At 40.1% G+C, this 26,555-nt stretch overlaps 1 protein-coding gene across 13 annotated transcripts in view; it reads right to left on the reverse strand.

Annotated features, from left to right (window-relative positions):
* bcor (BCL6 corepressor) overlaps positions 1-26,555 on the reverse strand; it is a 263,295-nt gene that overhangs the window by 76,726 nt on the left and 160,014 nt on the right. Inside the window, exon 1 of one of the 13 annotated variants that reach the window (XM_052014807.1) lies at positions 17,089-17,767. The exons of the other annotated variants lie outside the window; for them this stretch is intronic. The gene's annotated coding sequence lies outside the window, so the exon portion shown is untranslated. Of the gene's footprint in view, positions 1-17,088; positions 17,768-26,555 lie in introns of those variants that run through there. 13 annotated transcript variants of the gene reach the window in all.

The following is a 26,555-nucleotide window of genomic DNA, read 5'->3' on the forward strand; positions in this document are numbered from 1 at the left end:
AAATGCACCCCTTGCACAACTTAAATTTGTTATACAGCTTCAGCCCTATTTGGCCTTGTTAGTTTGTGACATTTTCAAAATGGACAGCAATGTCAAAGCACCACTTTAGTAGGAAAATATCGTTAACTTTATCTTTCTTCTAATACGTTTGTTTTTATTGCTGAACATTATGTAAACATTCTTGCTATATTTATCTAGTTCTTGTGCAGACAGGGAGTAATTTAATCGAATAAATATAACAATTTAAAGGGCCCACATCAACAGTGGAATCCAAGCAAAAAGGAGCATTTCCTGAAATAATCGACATTACAAAGTAAAACATGGAAAACGGATTTCAAGTGTGAGAAAACTAACACAGCCAAAAGACGATCCAGCTACTCTGCAAACTGGCCGGACGCCGATTAATTGCACAGCACTAATTAGCACATAGCAAGGCAGTAATCCATTGTCAAAGATAGCATTTATGTGAAATATGTTTTCTTCTATACACTACCATTTTAAAAAATTGTTTGCATTTCATCACTTTTTACAGATGCACAAGGGTGGAAACGGTACATAAATCGTTTTGAGCATTGGGACATTTGTACTGCAATTGACGGGGGAAGGTTATCTATGAATGTATTTATCTGCAATGCGTAATCATAATCCATATTCACAAAAGATTAAGTAGGTGCTCAGTACAAGGAAGGGGGAGAAAGAGGAGAAAGGAACAGAGGAATGATTTTGCTACAATCAAAACGATAGCTATCTGGCAGTAAGAATTGAGATGGAATGTATTCTACACTTTCTGTACTATTTGGCAACATTAAACATTAATGAGTCAGGTATTGTAAGTTTTAATTCCACACTTCTGGCACCAAATTGTTGCAAGCTTACGTACTGGGTGTGCAATTGATATTGCTGAAATCCAAAAGCACAACTTGTATTTTGAGAGAAATTTAGATATATTGTCTTCAAAAGAAAACAATAGAGCATATATACAATTAATGGATTTCATACTAACCATGGGTTACTTAAAAATATTAGTAGTAACTAGTATTAAGGTCTATGTAGTATGGAGCAGTAATGTGTGTACCTTATAAAGTAACTCAGTGACTAATTCTAGGTGATGATATTAGTCATATGGGTATAAATAACTCTTCTCTCCCTATTCCATCATCCACGTGACTCCACACAACTGAAAGAGATTATAATTACCAATGCTCCCCTTGTAAATTACTCCCTATATATACGCAATTGACTATTAAATGTCATAGAGCAGGTTGATATCAGGTCATAAGTAAATGGAATTTTACTATTATGTACAATAGTTTGACTATAAATTGATAAACTTAATCCAAAATGGACAAATAGATAATTAGAACTGGGATATAACATGATTAAGATAGACAGCACAGAATTCCAATGTTTAAACCGATTTAGGACACAAGTGGGAATGGCTATTTACAAAGCAACTCAATGGTAAATAAGAGAAAGACCGGGTCTTATTCACTTTTTTTTACAGCTGCTTGTTGAAAAAGTCAAAGTACATTTTTGTTAAATTGGTTGTTCGGTGAATTTCACTCATCTATCTACTTTCTCTACATATCAGCAACATGGAGATCTGTATTTATTCTGTCATAAAAATTGTCAGCTTGGCTCAAAAGAAATGTAATGTTAACTGTTGCATATCAATCTCCTATCCAGCCAATTAATATTTTAAAACCTCTATATCTGTATTATGGTTTTCAGTGGTGGCATATTTGTGAACTAGTTACATCAAGTACATGAAGTAATGATATTGAAAAATGCAAAGTCTACTATTGGGAAATGTTCCCACTAGTTAACTTACCTGACCAACAGACTGAAAGTGATCAAGCATTTACTCAAAACTTGCAAGGTCTAATTAGTTTTATTTGCAGGACCACAAAGAGACATTCTTATTTCACTTCCTGGCTCTTGTCTTTTTGGTACAGGTATGTTATTATGTAGGATAATATTCAGAAACCCTTAACTTGCAGATAATATTTCTGTAAAGACTGCACTTTTACTCCGGAAAATAACCGGTACACTCTCCCATTTATACGTTTCAGTATAAATCAAATGTTAAGAACAGAAAGCGTTACAACCTGCTGTCTTTCGGTTTTTAATATCCGTAAGATTGTTGGCACTGTTCGACATGATGCTCAAATGGCTGAGCCACCTTATCTACGGGAAGGCAAAGTTCCAGAAAAATATTTTACCAATTTAAAGGTCTAATAGTATCCTTAAACTAATAATAGAGACAGGTATCCGAAAAACAAACCGGATAGCATGTCATTCATTACTGTTAATGAGCTTTTTTCCCAAAGTCCGTTCACGTTAAACACAAATGGAATTAACACAACGTAAATTAAATTAAGTCACAGCACCATATTCTTAACTCTCTCTTGGGAGCAAGTTGCATGTCATGTTATGTTATACGAGTGGTGAAAAAATGCATTGCTGGGAAGTACCGTGGTTGGCTCTAAAATCACTCTGCTTGTATTAAAAAAACACTCAACTATCAAAACAGTGTTATTTCTCTAACCATGTGCGGGCTGGCACATGTAGATTATCCAGTGGATTGCTTCCCGTACCTTTTTTTGCTGGCTAGGCAAACAGGCTGATTACGTTGTGGGGAAATAGCTAGAATTTATTATAGGACGAGTTATCTTGCCGACCTACCCCGGTAATTATTACACATGGCAACCAGTTCAGGGCTGTTTGACAGCTGAAAGCGATATATAACCTGGGGAAAGAAGACTGTACCCGGACACATCACGTGCAGCCCAGTGAGAAATGACCTTGAGGGCTGGTCCGTAAACACATGTAACCTTTATTCTAATCTGCTGGCGGGATCAAATTGCCGGTTTGGAATAAAAGGGGAAACGCCAGGAGAAATTTCACTTTCAGTGTCTGACTGATAAGTTTGAAGAAAATCTACACTTGTTTCTAGCGATTTGGTTAGAGGGGCTTGAGCACGAAAAAGAGACCAAGCCTTTTCTCAGTTGATGGACTTCCTCCGAAGTTTCATCTGATCGCTTTCTTTATACATTTACTCGCGGAAAACGTTGATTCTTGGCAGTTTAAAATGGCGGCAACCCGCAGTTAACTAGACTCTTATATAAGTCCATATTTACAATTTCAGAAGTGGGGGGGGGGGGGTATTTTTCCGTTGGCCACTAGGCGAAGCAGAAAGTTGCAGATGTGTAAAGTTGTACCGGAAGGCTTTGGCAGGGTGGAAGGTACAGAGCAGAGCTTTTAAAAAAAATAATTTTCTCTTTTTGACACTTGAATTCTTGGACATTACGCGGAACCAGAACTGGAACGTCCGGAGAGGCGGCCCCTGTTGAGCTCCAGCCACTGAGGGGTGAATGCAAGACAGCGAGGCTGCCTTGCAATAAACTCAGTCGGTCTGCGAGACTCCGGCCGGATTCATTATGATCAATAAACCAGGTGGACGTGGGGGCGTGTGGTTATTGATGGGTTTGCAGCTATTGCTGCTGAACATTTCATTACCGACCAGTCTCATTCTGCCCTGTGATGAGATTAACTTTAACGACAGGACTTTCTCCATTCCGCACAGACTCCGCGCCATTTTAGAAGCAGCTCCTACTCGCCAGACACAACGAAGCTCAGCTCCATGGGGACTGAGTTCATTTTCCGGCTGCGCTGCCCTCCCTTCGCCGCAACAGTGTAATCGCGATCCTCGCGCTCTCGCTGAATGTGCTGCATGCCCCCTTTAAACAGGATAATCAGATTCACAATGAAAAGCTGGTTGGCTCAAAAGCGGAGCTGCCAGTCAAGACCGCCTGAAAACAAAGATAAATTCGAAGGGACGTTAGGAGATATTGATCGCGGATGGTTGATTTTTGCATAATTGTGGAAGGCAGGCAACTAGCTGTATTCCCCTTCGACGAAGCAACAGATTAGTCGGCAAGATCGATTAGCGGAAATCCCTGGGGAAACCCGAGAGTAGTCTGCAGGACTCCACCAGGAGTATCCAGCAATCTTCCTTAAAAAAAGAAAAGACCTTTGGGTGGGATTTTTTTAAACAGCCCTCTATTTTCTTCCAGCTAATCGAGAAGAAAATACAAACGCAGAGAGAACAGAAAAAAACTGATTGTTAAAGGGGGAATACGGGATATGATATGCTGGAGGTCAACTGGGACATCAATCAACTGGATTTCAGACTTTGTTGAGACGAACTTTAAAGAGATGAGCAGGAGTCAACAGAACCGTGTTACAGCGAGAGCTATAAACCGAGCTTGGATTTTATTCATCTCCCAGCCCAGTAAACCTCAAAGTGACTATTATGCAATTCCTAGGACTGCCTCCCACCAGTTTTAGCAGAAACGACAGTCCGGTTAGACTGCAGAATCGGTTCTCTTTTTCCCGTACGGTTAGCGGAATCGGCAGCTTTCCTGCACAACTGGGAGAAATAACCGTCGCATGGAGCAGAAACTGCACTCTGGTTGAAGTTAGCGGGCTTCCGATTAGGGTTAGCAGCAACTTCAAGCTGGCAGAAATTGGTCAGCGGAAATTGCAATGGAACCGAAAGAAATGTCTCCTTTTAGTTAGACTGACCTGAAGCAACGATAGGATCTCAACAAATTCACCACGTGACTCAAAATACAGCCCCACCCGATTGACAAAACTGTTTTAAGGCCATCAGTCATCAACAGAACATCCAGATTATGTAGATTTAAAAAAACTTCCCAACCTCGCAGGACTGTACTGCGAGGTGACAAATTCGCCCCTGCCATCTCGATAACACAATGAGTCGTTTTCAGCCAAATGCTGGAACAGCTATAAAATGCGCATAACATGATTATCCTACACTTCGGTTCTTAATGACTAACGCCCCTCCCCCAGTCTCCTTATCGAGACAAACACAGATCCTTGTTCTGACTTATAAAAAAGAAAATGCTGGAAATACACAGCAGCTCAGGCACCATCTGTGGAGAGAGGTAGAGAGTTAACGTTTCAGGTCAATGGCCTGATGAAAGGTCATAGTTTTGAAACGTTAACCTTTTCTCTTTCGACAACGACGTCTGCGCTGCCGACTGTTTTCCACTGGTTTCTGTTCTATTAAGAATTCCAACATCTGCAGCATTTTGGTTTTCCTCATTCTGCCTCCCTTAACTAATAGGTTGGCATTAGTTATTTCTCTCCAAAGATACGTCAGCTGTTAACAGTTGTAATCTAGTTATTTGAAGATCACGACTAGAGTCTTGGTTTGATGGACGAGCTGCCCCCAACAACTCGAAGTTTTATTTATTGTGCTATTTCACTCAATCGACGGTGGGCTGAATGGCCTCCTGTTTTTTTTAATATAATTTCACTTCCAATAACTCAGGAAGTCGTGGATTACTGGAGTCCCAATGCAGGATTTATTTTAACATAAAAGAGCCGTCTGGTGCCTGCGTGTTCTGTGTCCATTTTGGCTTTCTATATTTAAAACACTGAAAATTGAGTTACGCTGCGCGAAATCAATGGATGTTTGAAACTTACGTTCTGTTTCACCACTAAGACCTTAACTGACTCTGGACGGACTCCTTTGAAACCTCTTGGAAGAAAAGCAATCCCGCTACTTGACACCAGCACTATAGTAACATTGCAGTGTAAATCCAGTATAAAAGTGAGCAGAGGTGGGTTAAAGCTCCTAGACATTTTTGAAACCTTCAGGAGTTAATGAGTGAAAAGCAGCTTCCTGGCCAACAGAACCTTAGTTCCAGACAAGCAGCATAAACGTGGTTCTGACTGACTCGATCCAATAATACAGCTATAAATACAACATACCACAGAGACAGGCCATTCGGTTCAAATGGTCTATGCTCCAAACGAACCTACCCCTACTCTACTCACGTCATCTCACCGCGTCAAAATATAATTCTACTTCTTTCTGTCATGCTCGGTACGAGTTATCCTTAACTGTATGAATGCCATTCCCCTTAATCACTTCAGGCGGTAGCGAGTTCCCCATTCTCACCATTCCCCTAAATTATTGGGCTACCTTGCATTCATGCGCATTGCTATTGGACTTCTGCCAAAAGTGGAAATATCTCTAGGCCTACTCTAATGAACCGCTTCAGAATGTTTCAAGTTCAATTACAACACCTATCATGTTTTTTTCTCGTGAGAACGGACCCCCTGTATAAATAAAGTATGCTTTGCTGTACCAAAAAATGTTTTACTCTAATGCAGCCATGTTTTTTTATAGCAATAAACAAGAAGCTGGAGGAACTCAGCGGGTCAGGCAACATCTGTGGAGGGAAATGGACAGTCGACGTTTCGGGTCGAGACCCTTCAGTCCAGATGAAGGGTTTCGACCTGAAACGTTGACAGTCTATTTCCCTCCACAGATACTGTCTGAGTTTCTCCAGCTGCTTGTTTGTTGCTCCAGATCCCAGCCTCTGCAATCTCGTCTCATTTTTTATACATGTACTCTGTCAAAACTACACATAAAATTAATTTGAACAAGATTGGCAGGTTAACGACTCAGTGTTTACTCTCTGTATTTTGACATTTCAGACTAGAGTTTACCTTCCTAGATAATAACTGGGACTGAGAAGTCTGTGCGCTAGTATGCTCACACATCACAAACTGTCATGTTCGGGCGGGCAGAGTGGAAGCGTTTTGGTGTGCAGTTCATATTACTTCCAGTTTATCTTTTCACATAATGGATTACAAAGAAGCAATGTTGGGTAACTTTCTGATCTAACGCTCCCATTGGTAAATCCAGTGAATTAATATATGCCTGCCTCAGGTTGTCAACATTGGCGTTATTCATTGTTCTTTGTTTTGTCTTGGAGACAGCATTTCCTTTTTGGTTTTCCAAAGTAAGACACAATTGCACTGTAAAAACTAAAACTGATATAATTTCAACATTGTTGGTTGCAAGATCAATAGAGTGGGAATTTCAGGTCGACGGATGGGAGACATTCTTTTGGGGAGACGGATAATCTGAGAGGGTTAATCTACAATTCAATGTACTCACGTAATTATATATATTAAAAAATCAGGGCATTTTTCTTAAACTCCACCCCCGATTAAAAAAAACACACTGGCAACGGAGCCGTTACCTCTTTTAAAAAAAGACGAGCGGGAGCTGGCATTGAAGGCCGTCTCCTGGAACAGATGTCAGATTATTTCCACTCGTCTCTCTGGATCACCGCTGTAAAAACCAGACTACACATTCTCCCAGATGAAGACCACGAATCCGCCCAACAACAACATCATTGTTCTTATTGCTTTAGAGTCTACAGCGGCAGCTGCTTTCTCTAATCATGAAATCAACCCTATATATAGAAAAGTATAATTTGCGAAAAACACAAGCTGATTTCAAACACAGGCTCAAGACTTTGAATGAACATGGCCCATATTTCCTCGCAGTGTTTTTTCACCCAAACCCAATTGAACGATTAATCACATCAAATTACAGGGAATCTCTTTCACTGTACAGAGTGGGATCATTGTTGGCGAAAATATACACAACTCTGGAATTGTGGTATTGCCTTCAGCACATTAGTAAACCTACTGCTTTTCAAAATGCACCAAACACCCATTCCTTTCATCTTACGATGTGTAACCCTATGCACCAGAAAGAAAAAAAAATGCAAACGCAACTACATTTCTTATTCTCTTTAACTTATACCGCATGGGTTTGCAGTCACAGTGTAGAACACGTTCCACGCCAATGATAGAATATCCCTTGGGTATGGACCTTAAACCAAATGGGTACTAGACAGACGTATAATTCAATTGTTAGAAATTCATTCTGGGTTGTCATAGGGTTGAACATTTCAAAACTTGCTTTAAATGTCTATACGATTGACCGCAACGCTTGGGGGGGGGCGGTTTCAATTATACTTATATTTTAAATATAGTCATCCATTTTAAGGGTACTGTGCAAGATGTTTAGAACCTGGGTCTTAAATCCTCTCTGCCTGGCCGCAAAGCACAAAACACAAGCTCGTTCAAACCTAGGGCGGGCGCGATGATGGTATATGTAAGAATGTGCCCGAACTGGCTTCAGAAATCCACTGCATCCAATGCATTGAGATTGCGTCACTAAGGGCCTCTTCTTTTACAAGAACGTTCTAATTATTTCAAATCAGTGTTACAAATCTGCTTGCGGACAACCAATAAACTACGCACTCATTTTACCCGTCTTCTGGCGCCTGTAACACCTGTGTAATTAAAACTGAAAATGTTCATTCGGCCTCACGTGATTCACACGTCCTCCTTTGTAAACTCATTTTAATCTTCCACTTTTCATAACACATCTGTTTAAAATGTGTCGTTAGGCAACAAGAAAATCCTCAGTTGTCACAGTGGTCTGTTTTTCGTTCCTGCTATTTTTTTCACGAAAGGCTTCCAATTGGTGTGCAAAGAGCAGATAAATAATTTATTCCATGCACGTTTTGAGTGTTTTTTTGTAAATAATTTGAATTGCATTTTAACAAAAAGGTGCATTGCAATAATCAAGATTCATATAGATTCAATTTTCTCAATTCAGTGTATTACCAAACTAGTGACCACTGTGCGTGTGGGGACTGGGCAGTGCATTCAAATAGTTGTAACTTAAAACACATCTTTATATTTGTGATTAGTAATACAACTGTCTCATGCAACTCAAAAATTAAGGATACCATTAGCGAAGTTCGCCGTCTGGACTTAATTCCATCTATCCGATAAAGTTAAGCCACTGCACACACACACACACACACACACACACACACACACACACACACACACACACAGACACACACACACACACGAACATCTAGTATATATGTCAAAGATTAACATGGTACGTCTTATAAACGATAACGGTATTATGTGGTTCCTAAAATGTGCTATCTCAGTCAATCACCGCTAGAACACAACTCGATATTCACAGCGGAGGCACAGGCAGCCAGTATCCTCCAAAGAGCTCAGCGATCCGTGCCTTCCCGTCCTTTTTTCACAAAGGTTTTTTTTAAACGGCTCGCGATCTCAGGTTTCAGGGCTGGTCTCCCAGGGGAGGCAGGAGCGGAGTGCGCTTCAATCAAACCCTGACTTCTCCTCTGGGAGCCGAGCCTGAAATCTGATCTCGCCCACTTACTGCCTGCCTCATTCCACGCGCTTTCTTTGGGCGTAATAACCTTTTAGTTTATTGTAAACACAGTTGGGAGGGATGCTCGATCTTTTAACAGGATGCGTTGATTGTGAAATTGGTGTCTAGTGCATTTACTGCGCTTCCTCGCCGATGCAAGGCCGGCGCAAGTAAATATATAACCATACATAATTAAATGGCTCCATGCATTCAGAAGGCCTCGTAAGAGGCCACATAGGCGAACTGCTGCTGATTTGAAGGTAACACAGACGTTCCATGTAAAAGTGAGAACAGATTCTGGATGTGTAGTCGCAAAAAATTTAAACAAGGTTGCGCAAAGAGCTTAGCCATCCCATTCTCAATACATATCCTGAATAAAATGGATAATTTCAGCAAATTGTCAAAATGTACATTATTTTCGCACCACAGCTCATCTGCATCAACATCCAAGGTAGAAGCAATATTGAATACCACGCAATCAACTAGAACATGTTGAGCGTACTAAGGAATTAGTATGCTCACAATAGCTTTTCCAGGCACTGATACTGCCATGTCTTGAATTTTTTTTTCATTTAACAACCCGGAAGGAAAGAAACTGCATTTTGCATTTCCACGTGTCTTCTCAACGTAGAATTGTGGTGCAGCCAAAAGGGGTCAGAAACTGTTAATTTGGCAATGTCAATTGGACAGGTTAAGAAGGTCCAAGTTAATCAAGCCATCGATCCGGGATCAGAAATATTCAAAGAATGACAAGCTCGCAATGAAGAATAGCAAAATTAACACTGCGTTTTAAAGTGAGTTAATTGTTTTCATTTGAAAAATGTGGTAACCTACGCCACACGACCACAAATTGAGCGGACACACACGAAATTTCAATAATCTATTTTGCAACGGATGCTAATCCAGTGGATGTGCATTACTAACATTTTTTAATTACTCAATTTATATAGCACCAAATAGTAAGTGAAGCAAATCAGCACAACGTGGATCTATATTCAGATTCACCAGTGCCTTTGTTGTCCTGCGGTCTCCACTAAATTTAATCTGCTTTCAAAATCAACGCGACTACAATTGAACAACTTTGTATCTCCTGGCAACACGTGCCCATAAATGAGGAAGTGCCGCTGTGCAAATATCTGTCCCCAAGTTAACATTTGATAGCAATCTATATTTTAAACTTCCTATAATTTGCTAGTGTCAAGATTGCAAGACAGGTATTAGACTGAAGTATTTCAATTCAGATCCATGGGGCAATAATATTTAATTAAATGTACATCTTCTAGAAGAAGTACAAGGATTGTAATGGCTAAATTCACAATCTTCTGCTGTTGTCAAGTTAGAGAATCCACAAAATAATGCAGTATAGCCCCAAAGTGCAAAGGTTCGTATGAAGGTGCAACAAGTAATTAAGAAAGCTAGCAATTTTTTTATTGAATAGAAAAGTATGGAGGTTATGTATGTGGCGATTGGTGAGACATTTGGAGTACAGTGTACAGTATTGGTCTTTTTATTAAAAGGTCGGATGTAAATAGGTTGGAAGTACTAAACCAATATCTGGAACGAGCAGATTGTCATATGAGGCAAGGTAGAATGGGCTAGGCTTGTATCCACAGTAATTTAGGTGACAGGACTTGCTTGAAATGTATTATATCCTAAAGGGTCTTGACAGGGTGAGAGTGGAGAGGATGTTTCCTCTTGTGGAATAATGTTGAGCTAGGGGTCAATGTTTAAAAATAAGACATTACCCATTTAAGCCACAGAAATATAGAGCACAGAAATAGAACCTTCGGCCCACTGAGTACACACTGACCATCAAGCACCTACACTAATTTATTCCCCCAACATTTGCATCAACTACCCCCCACCCCCAACACCAGACTCTACCACTTACCTACATTCTAGGAGCAATTTACAGTGGTCAATTAATCTACTAACCCACACAGCATTAGGATGTGAAAGGATTCATAGGAAACCCACATGGTCACAGGGAGAATGTGCAAACTCCACAGAGACAGCACCAGAGGTCAGGATTAAATCCAGGTCATTGAGTTGTGAGGCATCAACTCTACTAGCTGCACCATTTTCCCCACCCAAGATAGAGATTATGCAATTTATTTTTCTATGTCAGAGTCCCTAGTCTTTTGGAACTCACTTCCTCAAAGGGTGGCAGAAGCAGAGTCTTCACATTTTTTAAGGCAGACATAGATAGATTCCTGATGTGCAAGGGGGTGAAAGAATACCATGAGCAGATGGACTGTTGAGTTGAGGTTACAATAAAATCACTCATGGTCTTATTAAGTGGCAGAGCAGACTTGTTAGTGGCCTACTCCTGTTCCAATTCATGCACATTATAATGTAGTTTCATGATTAAAACTTCTTAAAACAAACACACAGCATGCAACATTGTCACAATTTGCCACAGCTTCTATATTTTTGTCTTTTTTGTTGTTTTTACTTTCTGCTGTCATAAGTGGTTGCAATAAGATTCTGCTACTTCTACCCATCCAGAATCTTGCATTATTTTGCCAGTTAGGAACAAAGAGCTAGTTGTACCACGAAAAGTAGCTTTCAAGCACCAAAAGTTCATGAGTCTGATATAGATGGTGGATCTTTTTTGCATTTCATTTAGAGCATCCAAGAAATACATTCATCTATTGCAGTCTTAACATTGTACTTTTATCCTCATTTAAGAGAGGTTCTAAAGCCTGCTCCATAGTATTAAGTGCAGCTTGTAGAGGACAATGCAAAGACAGTTACCAATGGACAAGACAGAACATCCACAACAATAAGCCTTTCCATCCTTTTATTCATCCAACCTTGCTGCAGCAAGCTTCTGTCCAGCACACCAGTTTGTGTCAGAGTAAGGTATGAACCTTCACACACAATTATAAGCAAGGCTCATGCATGTAAAAACAACAAAAAAAACTCAATGTAGATCAAAACACCCATTCTACATCTCATTTGTGAAACCTGATTTGAAATATATTTGTTAAATGTTAAATACATGACAGAGAATATTTGTAGGAGGGTAAAATTTTTAAACATTCAGTACATCACCAAGTATTAGGGGCCAACTCAGTAAACATGGGTAAGACACAAAATGAAATGCAATTCAGTTGTAGGAGTGGAAATCAAAAAAAAGGACTGCAGATATAGGAAACTTGAATTAAAACCAAAAAAAGTGCTACACTCAGTTGATCAAGCAGGGTTTGTAGAAAGAGAAATAGAATTAACATTTCAGGTCTATGACCCTTTATCATATCTTTGGCCTGAAACATTAATTCTGTTTGTCTTTCTACAGATGCTGCCTGACCTACTGAGTGTTTCCAACATTTTCTGTTTTTATTAGCTATTAGGAGTACATAGTGAAACCAGAAAAATAACAATGGACTTCAAATTAAAAATACAGAATCCATTTTATATAGAGTTCTAATTTTTATTTTGGCACCAAATTTAGCTAGCAAACAGCCTATTGTATCAGTTACATCAAACTGTTGTGTGTTGTCACATCAGCTGTTCCAACATTAAGTATTCCTGACAACTGTTCTGATGAATAGTACTTTACCCAACCCCTTATGCCATGGACATTAGCCAATATTATTAAAAGTGAAGTTATATTATCAAATAATAGCATTATTGATAAGTAATACTGATATTAGATGAATTAGGAAAAATGATTATGGACTCTGCATTCAATTCATGAAATTGAACACATGACCAAAACTTTACAATTTATAAAAATTAGAGGGAAAAAATGATCTACTGTTTAGCTCATCTTAACTTGCTTTAAAATTCAATATTTAAGACAAAGATCTCAAACACTAGACAACTGTGTTATGAAACAGTTATACGAATGCACGGGCTACAAGGCCATTGACCATGGAAGCCTTAGAAAAAGGCAATGGATGGTTTCTCTTCTGAACAGAGTTGGATTTCAGTACATAAAGTCTGACTGCATCATGTAGAAGAACATCATTTGACTATTTTTGCACAACTGAATAAAACTTGGTGTTAAGTATTCATTTTCTTTCCTCCATTTACTATTAATTAAATGCAATAAATCCACATCATGCTGCACTTGCCCAGTTAAAATCAGACTAAGAACTGACCCCTGTAAACCTCTCAGTATTTCAATGTGTGATGATCCTCTTATACATACCATATTAACCCTTTCTTGACACAGAACTTCATCATTGATTATGCCTGCCTCTGGACCTTGTGTGATAAAACAAATTCAGCGGTCTATGCACCAATGTGTTCACACGACAGGGTTTTTATTCTTTAATTAAGTATTTCAATAAGATGAAATATATGTTTAAAGTTATATTTTCACATTAATGTTTTAAACATAACAAAAAGCTGCATTGTTTCCCTTTCTGAACACTGGATTAATTCACGTTGAATCTAAGCATATTTGTTCCAGATTACAACTGTAATTCTCATTTTGGATTGTCCATACTAGATGTCTATCAATGTGCTTTTATATCTGCACAAGTACTAGGACATCAGTAGCATGCCTGATCTGATCTTGAATTAGAAACACTGACCTAAAATCGACAGCACGACGTTTATATAATAGGATTGATGTTCGAGTGGTTCCTGTTTGGAGAGGGTAGAAGAGAGTAGGCGAGAAATCCCGAATTACATCACTGATCCACTACGTGAAAATCTGCAAAGTAATAACCATGGCTGAAAAGGATCGCAAAACTAAAAAGTGTAAGTAGTGGATAACAAAATTTACATTTTGATACCAGAGTCCTATTAGCATGTATTGTTGTTTGCTTGATTTTGCCGTCCCCATCCAGTAATAACAGCTAGGGTTCACTTGTAGCTCGTCATCTGAAGGGGCGTGACGAATAATTTTTGAGGGGCGATATTAGGAAGTAAACATCCAACCAAAGATGTTTTGATAGTACTTTCCCACGCCCTACGCTACACACAGACGATAGCATGAGCTACAACATCGTGGATACTAGCCTAAACTGAATTATTTTAAAGAGAACGGGGAAATCGATGTGCAAATTGCAAAATACACAACAAATGTTGGATAAACCTATAATTTGTGTAGGCCAACTGGTCGAGAACGTCTAATGATATTTTTTCCGAGATTTCCTGCCGACTGATCAAAATATCATAATCATTGGCCTTGGTCAATGGTAAATCAAGGTTTGCTGGCTATTCTGCTCAACATATGCAGGTTGGTGTAAAAGATTGTTGACGTAAGAACGGAATAATTAAATTCAAGTACAAATCTTCCCAGTAATTATGCTGATTCACATTCAGTGAACAAATATATATTTCAGGTTAATCTCATATGATTAGGTTGATATACATTCGCTTCTACAGTGCAACCAGAACAATGTCACCAGGTGTTCCTGTGAACACGGTGACATTGTTCTGGTTGTACTGTAGAAGCGAATGGTTTTACCTTCCCCAAGAATATTTATGTTCAAAGGAACTTTTTTTTGACCTGACTACTTTCTGCTTGTGCTATACTAAACCGATTGCAAACCCCGTGGCAATATACCTTTTAATTCCAACCTTCACAGCTACTTATTTGCTACTCAGTTCGAATTGTGGACTCCGGCCAGCTGGTGTTGTAAGTTGTCATAATGTATTAAACATGTATCAAGAGTGCGCATATATAATGCTGCTATGCAAGTAGTTCATTTTAACACAGCTAATGACGTTGCCGATTTGAAACAGCCCCAGTTCGTAGTTAGTTGACTTCATTGGAATTTACCAGCAAACTTTACTCGAGGACCAAGTTATTCGGCGTGGAATGCGATTTGGATGGATCCAGGTCGCACGTTATTTCAAAAATATTGTTATGGTTTTACCAAAAGTGTAACTCAATGAGAAATCGTAGTGATTACTATGTGGTAAAAAACATTAAATGCCAAAAAAAGTGCTATCGTCTACAATTTTAGCCAAATAAAAAAAAATCTGTTAATAATGCAAGAAAAAGTTCAGGTGAACCGGAGATTTAGGTAACGAGAGTTAAATGAAGGCGGAAATCCTTTTGAATGGAGATCGGCAGCATTGAGGTGTTTCTACTTTACGTCTAACAGCGCGGTGGGACACTACTTAATGGCTGTTGACCAGGGCACACATACAGACTAACAAGGAAAGCTTTATAACCTCAATGATTAAATAAAATTAACAAAACCATTAAGTCAAAAATGCTAGAAATTCTAACAATCTATAAATAAACGTTTATAATAGATACATTCCCGGATTCTTAACAGGTGAAGTAGGCTTAATGAGCTTGAAGGATACCAATAAGTTCGTCTTTTGCAAACAAAAAGTATATTCCGATCATGCAGATGCGCAGACCATGTTCACAAAAGTCAGCGAGCAGACAAAAGGCAATGGTCCGTCAGTACTGTTGGCACTTCTACCTCAATCAACTCTTTTCATTCAGTAGCTTCATTCATTTCAGCAATACAAAAAGTTCGAGAAAAGGGTGAATGATTGTGAAAACACCCTATCAGACATTCGGTAATTGTATAAAAGTAATTTGAGAAATGCACGCGTACGTGCGCTTAAAAGTTCAAGTATATATCATGGTGTTAATCTGGTGATACGCGCGGGAGGGTGAATATACATACATTTACGCAAACGCATACTGCACTACTCCCACAGCATGACATTCTCAACTAAACTTTCAATCCCTGAACACTTCGCTCAGAGGGCTGCGGTTCGTTTAAAAAAAACAAGACGCATCTCAGAGTCCGGTTTACTTCCCCTCGGGTTTTTTTTTCTCCTGCGATTACCAGTCCCTCCTCCCCGAGCTTGCAGGGAGCCGACCACTGTTGTCTAGACCGATCGATCATTTAGACAGAGACGTACAATACGGCCAAACCCTTCAATCAGGCAGAACTGGCAGTTACCACACGGGTATATGTCACCTTCCAGGTAACCAGCTAGCAACAGAACAACCTTCAACACTAGATCTCACTTTAACATTCTCCCAGACTGTTCAAATTACAATAAACATGTCGAAAGGAAAACGGTGTATTGTTTATGTATTAATATTCTGCAACACAAATACTTCATAACGTTAAAGGTGTTTTCGCAATAACCTGGAAGCCACAGCTTGAACAACATAAACCATTACTCTGCACCATAAGATCCTTCACTGGCACTCATCTCCCTTCAGTAGTCCAGTAACGTGAGCTGCAGTTTATTGGCAAAATATGCATAAATATGGAACTGTTCCTTTATTTTAAATGATGTTTCCGCCCCTTTTTTAAAAAAAAAGCTTACATTTTCTGCTCGAGAAGTATACAAAATCACCATGTTTCCGTTATTTTTTTCCTGTGTTATTTTTGGAATAAAGATAACAACTGCGTAAAAAAAAGCATTTGGTTAAGCCCCCTGAGCGGAATTCAGAAGGTTTATCATAGCCATCGCTGTGGGGGGAGGGGATCTTTTTGCACGGTTCGGCTTTGCACGAATATCCTCAGTGGTGGAAGACATCCGTGTTCCTTTGTACAACAGAGGCAGACCGAAACAGTATTTGCAAAAGCCCGAGTTCCTCTGCGGACAATGGCAAGCGTGTTTTACAATGTGCCTTTGCATTTAAAAAGGTCAAAATGATGTTTGCAAGTCTACGAATCTTAGCGGTTGGCTAAAACGGGACGATCGATGTCTTTGGTAAAGCCGAATGGATCAGATTGTGAACCGAATCGCGAAGTTGAGAACGGACCCACAATGATCGCGCTCTGCTAATCCGAGTCTCGAAACTTATCCTCGATATTCACTAGAGATACGTATTCGAGCTAATGTATCAAAAACTGGGGAGTTTTATTTAGTAAATCTACTTTTACTGAAACTGAAAAGTAATTGAAGACCGCACAATTTGGAGAAATGTCTTCACCCAGACAGTCTCCGCTTTCCGACAGTCATCGGCGCGGTCCCACCGCGATTTTAGTGATTAGGAAAGCCCTGTCCATATCCACTCCGTTCACAGAACCCCTTCTTACCTGGTTCCAGTCTCAGCACGTAATATAACCAGACCAGTACTCCGACGCCGACCTCCTGGTTTTTTTGCTGCATCCACGTGCCTTTATATTTTCTAATAGCCAAGAAAGACTTCTTTCATCTGCGCATATGAAATGTGAGAGAAGCACGCTTATCACCCCACAAGTCCGGATATCCACCAGAGGAGAGAAAAAAAATCCGCTCTTTAAAGGAGAGAGAAAAAAAACATCAACGGAAAGGCCTTTCTCGCAGCTCTAACCGACCCCTTTGGCTGCAGCTGAACGGTACGGGGAGCGCCGCGGCTCGCTCCAGTGAGTCAGCCAAGGTTTCAGTGTAAATGTTCACTGTACAGGTGGAGATCGGCTGTGATCCTCTGGCACGGAACTCTTCGCAGCGCCATGTTGCCTTCTCACCAGATACACAGCGGCCAAACGATCCGGTCTATCGGCTGACGCTCACTCCATCGCCCCACATCCCCAACTTGTCGAACCTCGGGCTGCGGGTTTCTGACGGAGGGGTGGGGGCGGCGGTATTGAAGTGAAGAGCCCTCTGGCAGATCACTGGCGCAGACGTGGTTCAGCGTCCACAGTGTTAGCCGATTTTTTTTAAATTTCCGATCCAGCCCGAGCGTGCAGCTCCGCTCCGGGACTGAAAAAAACCTCTTTACCCATAAGGCCAGTCGTTAACTTCAATTACCATAAACATCAACCTCCAGCTCGTAACCCCAATACCAAAATCTCTCACGCACCAGCAACATCGCAAATACAAACCACCACAACCAGTACACACCACACTACGCTTATTAATTAGAATATATGTTGTGTGCTAGTACGTTGCAAAACAACTCACGCTAGTAGCATGATAGCACAAGCTTCGATCACGCGAGATATAAATGGCAAGGTTGTTAAAAGTTTCTGCCCTAAGTATCATTAATTTCTTGGCTGCGGTCTGTGTGTGAACCATACTAACATTTGCACGTACCATATCATAGATTCCAAAACTAGCAAATAGTTAATGATGGTCTTCAATGTAAAAAAAGTGCCCGTTTACATTTATTGCCGGTTATTGCCACCGATAAGTGATTTAATGTCAAGTTACCTATCAACAGTACTTAAACATCTGATTCATTCACATTTAGGTGCTCACATCCGAGTATTTCATCTGTACACATAAAATTGTAATATTCCCCGTGATTTTTATGTTCAAATAAATGGTGAATCAGGTCATTAACCAGTTCTATTCCTAAGGTGTCTTTAAAACAAGGATCGACTGTATTTCGCGCCAATTAAGAGAGAACGTCGTGTTTTTAATTACATTAATTGAAGTTCAGTTATACTTCTCAAATTGTTCATAGATTTAAGCGGAGAGGGGCTTTAAGCTTATTCATATGGCCGTTGTGAATAAGTACACAGTAAAATAAAACGGTCCGATTCACTCCATTGTCTTCATTTGAAAATTTACAGTATTGGGCAAAATATGTGACAAATGTACTTCATCAGAACACAAACTAAGCTTTATAAAGTAATAAACTATAGGCGGGAATGATAAAGTGTAAGAACAACGCTGATGCTCAGACTGGCTCGATTGTTTCAGCAAACTCTTCCCTTTGCCCATCCCTTGGTAGTTGACCAGAAGGTCAGGACGCTTTGCGCACGACTCGCGCGGGAAATCTTCCATCAAGCACTCGGACACTCCCATTCACGCACACGGGGCACCTATATAAAAACATGACATGTATACCCACGCTGGCACGTAACCTCAGGCTTCTGCAGCGAGTTGTATACTCATTTCTTCCCACGTACTCCCGCAGCCACACACTCTCGAGCTGTCATACCTAGACTCGCTTGTACATAGATGGCCTCTCTTACAGTCTGTCGCTCGCTCATACACACAAACACGCACTTCTCACGCTCAGTCAGCTCCGCACACAGCCGTGCAGATAACTGCTCCGTCCCTGGCACTACCTTACTCCAGCAATCTCATCCACAGTCCTGAAACACTCATTTTCTCGTACACACACACACACACACACACACACACACACACACACACACACACGAATACTCCCCCACTTTATCGTGGTCTCGCATTTCCCGAATTACACACGCGTTACGCCGAGTAACACATATTTCCTCCTTCACACGCCGATAGATCACATCCTCCTTCGTCTCTCTCTTTCTCCCTTTCACACACACACGGTCCCTGTTTCCCTCACTTTACCAGTAATGTGATCGCAATCACCCACGCGCCTCCTTCCATACTTGCACCACTCACTCATTTGCACACTTCACTCGAGCTCCCTCCCGCACATTCTCGCAGTTTCAGACGTTCGCACTCTTTCCACACACACACACACACACAGTCCAAAAACCTCTCTTGCAACCACACAAACTCGCATTCCCTTCATTACACATTACTCCCCCGCAATTGCATTCAGTCACGTATAATCAGCCACACGCGCCCGTGCACCCGTATCTCCGCACCAACAGTTCGCAGCAGCTGCTTCTCGGCTGCGCCGCGCTCGCAGAATCAGTTTGTGTTTCTCTGAACCCGAGCGGAAACAGGGCGCTCTGAGGCTGATTGGGCTCATGTTAAGGACTGTCTTCGACGCCACCTCAAGGAAGCCCAATTGTTAATTCAAAGCGCATTTTGCTCTTCTCACTACTTTCTCCATAAAAAAAAATCACCTTATTGCTGCGGCATCTTTCTATTTCAGTGTGAAGCAACAAAAGAACCTTGGGGACTGGAGCTTGTTTAAAATGAGAATAGTTTCAGAATAGAGTATTGCAATTTAGATATAATAATCCTGAAAGGATAATCGATCTGGACGTTCAAACAACGCACAATGCAGGTCTGGCAAGAGTTAGAGGTCTTTCTAAAGATTCGCACCCAGTTTCCTTTAAAGATAATTGAGGAATAGGTTTTATTAAAAATTGCACAAGTCGTAAATGGTACATAAATAATATTTTGAATCTCTATATCCTATAAAAGATCCACATTATGGATCATACTCTCTTTGAGCCATCAGCCCTGGCACAAAATGAAGGAGATTAGATTCCTAATACCAAGAATATACAAGGCGAAAGGAGGTGAGAGGACGTTTAACGACCCCCTCCCCCCTCAGGGGAGAGGTTGTTACCACTAAAAAGATTAGTCACAATAGAAGATCTGGTCGTTTGTGTTCACCGCATTGTTTAATGTAACAATCGTGCCTCAGTTGGAGGTGTGCTTTCACACCAATTTGTGTCAGCGTGTTGCGACTGCGCGGCGCTTTACTTTTCTCGAGTCTTCCGAGGTGTGTACACTTTGGCCTCTTAAAATCACTCGCAGCCTTGAGCTGCTAACCTACTCGAACAGTGTGGCAGAATTTCCACCGCTGCTACCGATATCCTTTTAGTTTTGCCTTGATTCCAAGCAGAAACAGCAGTAGGGTTACGGCAGTTCACTTTAGAGAACACATCTGCTCGAATCTGTTTCACATCCTAATTCAGGGAACCGCGTCCTTCTCTCAGAATGAGCAGCCTATACAATTATAACTAACGTCAGCTGATTTCTGTAATTCCCCCAAAGGAAACGTCTGTTTAAGAGGCAACAACCATGGTTCGCTGGTTTGTTATCTGTTGTTACAGAAGTGTTATCAGTTATGATTGTTTCCACATTCTTTGTTCCATATTTTACTTTTCAGTGAAAATAAAGCAATGAATTCTGTGGTTATTTATTTTATTACGACCGGTATTTAAATTCATCGTAAATTGTGCGATCTGTGTGATCTGATATACGTTTCAGGTTTTTAAATATTCAGTGGGATTAAATCCCTCTTTTTCATTGATTTTAACTGACGATAACGAGGGATCCCGGCGCGAAGTGCGCCACCTGTCTCGCCGATAATGTTGCGCTCCACCACAAAACCAGTACAGCGACTTCACAAGACAAAGATGGCGAAAGCTCCCATCCCCCACTATTTAGAGCCACTTCCTCGACCCGACCGCTTCACCGTAATATGTACAGCGCCAATCTCAAGCTTATTACCAAGACTAAACGCCTCGAAACAGACACAGGAAACATGCAAAGGAAAGCAGAAGAAAGGGTCGACACACAAGCCGCACAGTTTAAACGTGAAAAGAAAACTGGAACCATCTTCACTTTGTCGGACATGTAAAGCTTTCTCAAAAGATTTCATTATTTTCCAACTTGCACACACGAACAAAGAACGTCAAATATACCTCAAAATGCGCTTGGTGTAAGGGCGAGACCCAACAAAGTATCGATATTTGATTACAATACAAAGCAGAAATAAAGTCCAGCAATGGCTAAACTCCTACCGTAAACCTATCTACACATTAAAAACAAACATTTAAAAGACCGTCATTTACTTCATAAAGTACCGGAACATTAAGAGCCGCCGTCCATTCAGAACATTGGCTTTTCATAAATACATGCACCTCTACACCCATTCCGGCATTCACGTTCTCTGCATCGCAATTCAAAGTTGTATAAACACTCATTTGTGACCAGGCTCAAACACAGGCTTCTGCGTGAGTTTGACATTGTTGCTGAGTTAGATAAACCAAATCTGGTTTCAGACAAAAATCAAAATAAAATTTAGGGTATTACTGTAACTTCCAAACAAGAACCTCATTCGGCACTGTTGTGATGCTCCTGTTTTGAAACCTTATTAAAACGTTTTAATTTGAAAATATCACTCTACTGCCTGCACACAATCTTATCAAGTTACAATATGCTTATTTAACATACAAAGATTGTTTACTGACTTTTAAAACACAAGCCTTCAAAGAGCACACAATACGTTTACACACGTACGTTTAGACCTCACACACCAACTAAATTACGACAATTGATCTCTTAATATAAAATTTTGCAAGTTAGTATGACTTGTTTGCATAATTTGAAGAAAGCAAATGGAAAATGTATTTCTTCTTACAGTATTCCCAGCTGCAGTACCCATAATAACAGTCCCCACCCTAAAGGACTAACACATGAGGTAACTGTAATTCCAGTGTAAAAGATACCTAATGATTCGGAACAAATTCCATAAACATCAGGTAATTAAAGATAACAGAATCCAAAAATATAAAGGCCGAAACTCTGCCAAGTCGAAGGGATGGATTCAAACTTTCTCATTTTGGGGCAATATGAGTGAATGGATGAATAGCAAAGATTAGCTTAGGCCTTTAAGTACCTTTGGTCAAATATTATGCCAGCACCCATTATCCAGTTTCCTTACATGAAGAATGTAATGTGTTGGGTACCATGGGTCTATCAAAACTCATGGAACTCAACCTCAAGCAAACATCAACACCTTGAGAAGGGAGATAAAATGAAAAAGACCTGTAACCTCACAAACTCAATACATGCTAAACTGCCTTGTAGCCAGTAAATTTCTTTCTGAGGTGAAGTCATTGTTGTGAAGAAGGAACAGTGAATGAAAAATGGATTTCATGTAACAGCAGATCAGAGGCACCACTGTGCATCAATGCAACACAAGTGACAACACTGGGGTTAACTGACTGGAGAAATATAGGGGATAGTTAATGAAGAACAATTGAGTTTATTTCAGACCTATGTCATATACGACTTACAAAGATCATCATCCTGAGTAGATTAAATTAGATAATACATTTTTTCCTCCACTGCATACAGTGCAAAAACCTGTGGGGATTGATTTGCATTTAAAATAAAATTGAATTATCTTTTCTTTCCATCTAGATTCTGAAAAGTGTCATTGGCACTTTGAAATCATAGACATCACTGCTTCCAGGAACCCCCCTCCCCCGTCACTTCCCCCTCCCACACCAACCTGGCACACGCACTATACTAAATTATTTAGTTCCATTCTCCGAATAGCTCCCAACACTCTTATTTTCTTTTTCAACTGGAGATCTATTAAAGAAACAAAACACTTGTTATGTTAGCCACATGCTTGTACCTTTAATAGCTCCCAGAAGTTGCGTCCACTCCTCCAGACTAGAAGAAAGCTATCATAGTTTCAACATTTTTTCTGTTATTATTTAACAATAGCATTTTCTTGCAACCTGAAATGGATATTTATAACTGGTCAAAGTGTATTTTAACCTCTCAAAAAGTGGAGAGACCTGATTTAAATCGATAAGCTGCTTAATTTCACAAAAGGTTAAATACGCTAAATAAGAGTTACCAACAGTCTCAATAATAAACAGTACAACTCATCTTCATGCATGATATAAAATATGAATATGTCATCTTTACCAGCCCAGTTGTCACCTGACTAGATGTGTGGCAATTTTCAATGGCTCTTCCAGCACTCTGACCTAAAGCCTCCACCACTTTCTCTTTGAGAATGAAATAACTTGCGCATCATTGAGTTTCAAATAATCTCCGACAGTTTATGCCATCATTGTCTCCCTTTATTCACTGTGGATTAAAAAAAAGACTTTCCAACACAATATGAGTGTGTGATCTGTTCCAGTTGCTAAGACAATCTAACAAGTAATTTATTTTGGTATTTCTATGAAGGAACAGCATCAATATATATTTCTTTGTTGTTTAATCGTCATTTCAGTTCTCCATTTTGGTGGACTGCTATCACTTGGTTCCCTGTGTCCAAATATAGTCAAATAACCATTTTAAATTACTTCTCTTCTCTGCTTTACATTATTACCCCTGGGTCTCTTTTGACCTCTGGGGTCACCTCTATACTGCCATTGGTTATATTTGAAAATAAAATCAGCTGCGACATATGCACTAACTTATTATCACCTTATTCACCTTGTCCAATACTATGATTTGTCACACTGTTAGTCTGGCATTCCAGGCTGGTCAAAAAGGTAAAAGCCTGTAGGTTGCAAGGGTATGTGCCAAATTGGATCCAAAATTGGTTCAATGGCAGGAAGCAAAGCATAATGGCTGACAGGTGTTTTTGTGCCTGGAAGGCAGATTCCAGTGCAGGTCTTCAGTGCTCAGTATTCTCTCTTCTGTTTTTCTTGTAATATAGAGTAGATTCGTGATTTAAACTTAAATGTAGTTTTTAGTATTAATAGTTTAGTATTAATAACACGATGGTATTTCGCAGTTGACACCAAAATTGGCAATGTCATCAACAGTGAGGAGGAAAACTTTAGATTACAAGATGTAGATGGTCTGATCTGTAGATGGGAGGTGCAACGAAGTTCATGAATACACAATAAATGTGAAGATATTGTGGAGTGGAGGAACAGAGCAACCTTGGAATGCATGTCCACAGATCCTTAAAGAGATGGCCTGCTCTCCTTTATTAGTCAAGGCACAGAAATACATTGTTTCTTCCTCTCTGCATCAGATTTCTGAACAGTCCATGAACCCATGAATACTACCTTGTTATTCCATTTTTTTGCAATATTTATTTTGTAATTTATAGTAATTTTATGTCTTTGCATTGTACTGCTGCCGCAAAACAACAAATTTCACAGCATGTAAGTCAGTGATAACAAACCTGATTCTGATTATGTCAAACTATAAACAACACTAGTTAGACTACACATTAAGTCAGATATTCAAGTCTGGTTACCACATTACAGGAAAGATACGATTGCACTGAGAGGCTGCAGAAAAAAAAATTATGAGACTATTGTCTAGACTAGAAAATTGTAGCCTTGAGTATGTTTTGAAAGGGTAGTGGCTGAGGGGAGATTTATTGAGGTGTATAAAATTATGGGAGACCTAGACAGAGTAAATAGAAAGGACCTATTTCCCTTGGCAGAGGAACACAGATTTAAAGTAGAAATATTTTTTCATCCAAATGGCAGTAGGACTCTGGAACTTGCTACTTGAAAGGGTGATAGAGGTCATCACAGTTAAACATCATCTGGATGAGTACCTGCATGATGAACTGCAGGGCTATGAAACTTTTGCTAGGAGGGGGTTTAGACTACATAGCTCTTTTCTAACCACCATGGACATGATGGGCTGAATGGTTTCCATCTGCATCATAAATTTGCTGTGGTTCTTAACAGATGACAAAAAATTCCTCCAAGTATTGGGAAAACCAAAGCCAAAATCCTTGATCCCCACCATGAACTGCATTCCCTGGCCATCCCTCTCTCATCCTGGTCTTGGAAGAGTTGTACCAGACTGTTGGCAATCTCAATGTCCTATTTAATCTCAAGTGAAGCTTCTGCTGTAGAATCCTTTCCATCATCATGACTGCTTAGTCCTACCCCTGTAACTTAGCTCATCCACACAACTCATCTGTTGCTGAAATCCTCTTTGATGCATTTGTTGCCTTTCGACTCAACTAACTCCAATGCTCACTTGGCTGAATTGGTATTGGCATTGGTTTATTATTGTCACTTGTACCGAGGTTCGGTTTATTATTGCCACTTGTACCGAGGTACAGTGAAAAACTCGTCTTGCATAACATCTGTATAGATCAATTCATTACACAGTGCATTGAGGTAGTACAGAGCACATTGAGGTAGTACAAGGTAAGAACAATAATAGAATACAGAGTAAAGTGTCACAGCTACAGGGAAGTGCATTGCAGGTAGACAATAAGGTGCAAGGTCAAACAAGGTAGGTTGTGAGGTCAAGAGTCCATCTCATTCTATAAGGGAACCATTCAATAGTCTTATCACTATAGGATAGAAGCTGTCCTTGAGCCTGGTGGTATGTACACTCAGGATCCTGTATCTTCTGCCTGATGGGAGAGGAGAGAAGAGAGAATGACCCAGGGTTGGTGGGGTCTTTGATTATGCTGGCTACTTCATCAAGACAGCAAGAGGTATAGACAGAGTCCATGAGGGAAGGCTGGTTTCCATGATGTGCTGGGCTGTGTCCACAACTCTTTGCAGTTTCTTGTGGTCCTGGGCAGAGCAGTTGCCATACCAAGCCATAATGCATCCAGATAGGATGCTTTCTATGGTGCATCGATAAAAGTTGGTGAGTGTCAAAGGGGACATGCCAAATTTCTTTAGCCTCCTGAGGAAGTAGAGGCACTGGTGAGCTTTCTTGGCCGTGGCGTCTACGTGGTTGGACCAGGACGAGCTCCCACCTAACTTGTACAAACTTGGAGTTCTCTGGAACTCCGCAGCTTTTATTTACTCTACAAGTTTCTGTCATCCAACACCAATGACCTATATTAGTTTTAACTCTAGCACTGCATCAGTTTTTCAATTCTCATCTATTTTATGTTAAATCACTCGATGGTCTCTTTAAGTTCCTCCAACCCCACAAACATTTATTCTATCCAATTCTATTCTTCTCCAACCTTGGCCTTTTCACATATCCCCTATTTCTTTCAGCAGCCAGGCCTCCAGCCTCCTAGATTCCAAGCTCTTAAATTCCCTCTCTTAACTTCTTCCAACTCTGAGGGCCCGCTCCTTCTCAAACAATTACTAAAACCCACCTCATTGTCCAAAGCTTTGGGTTGCCTTATCTCATACCACATGTGACTTAGTGTCAAATTCTGTTTGAAAGTCATATCAGTGAAGCAAGT

The sequence above is a fragment of the Pristis pectinata genome, chromosome 4, assembly GCF_009764475.1.
Source record: "Pristis pectinata isolate sPriPec2 chromosome 4, sPriPec2.1.pri, whole genome shotgun sequence".
NCBI lineage: Eukaryota > Metazoa > Chordata > Chondrichthyes > Rhinopristiformes > Pristidae > Pristis > Pristis pectinata.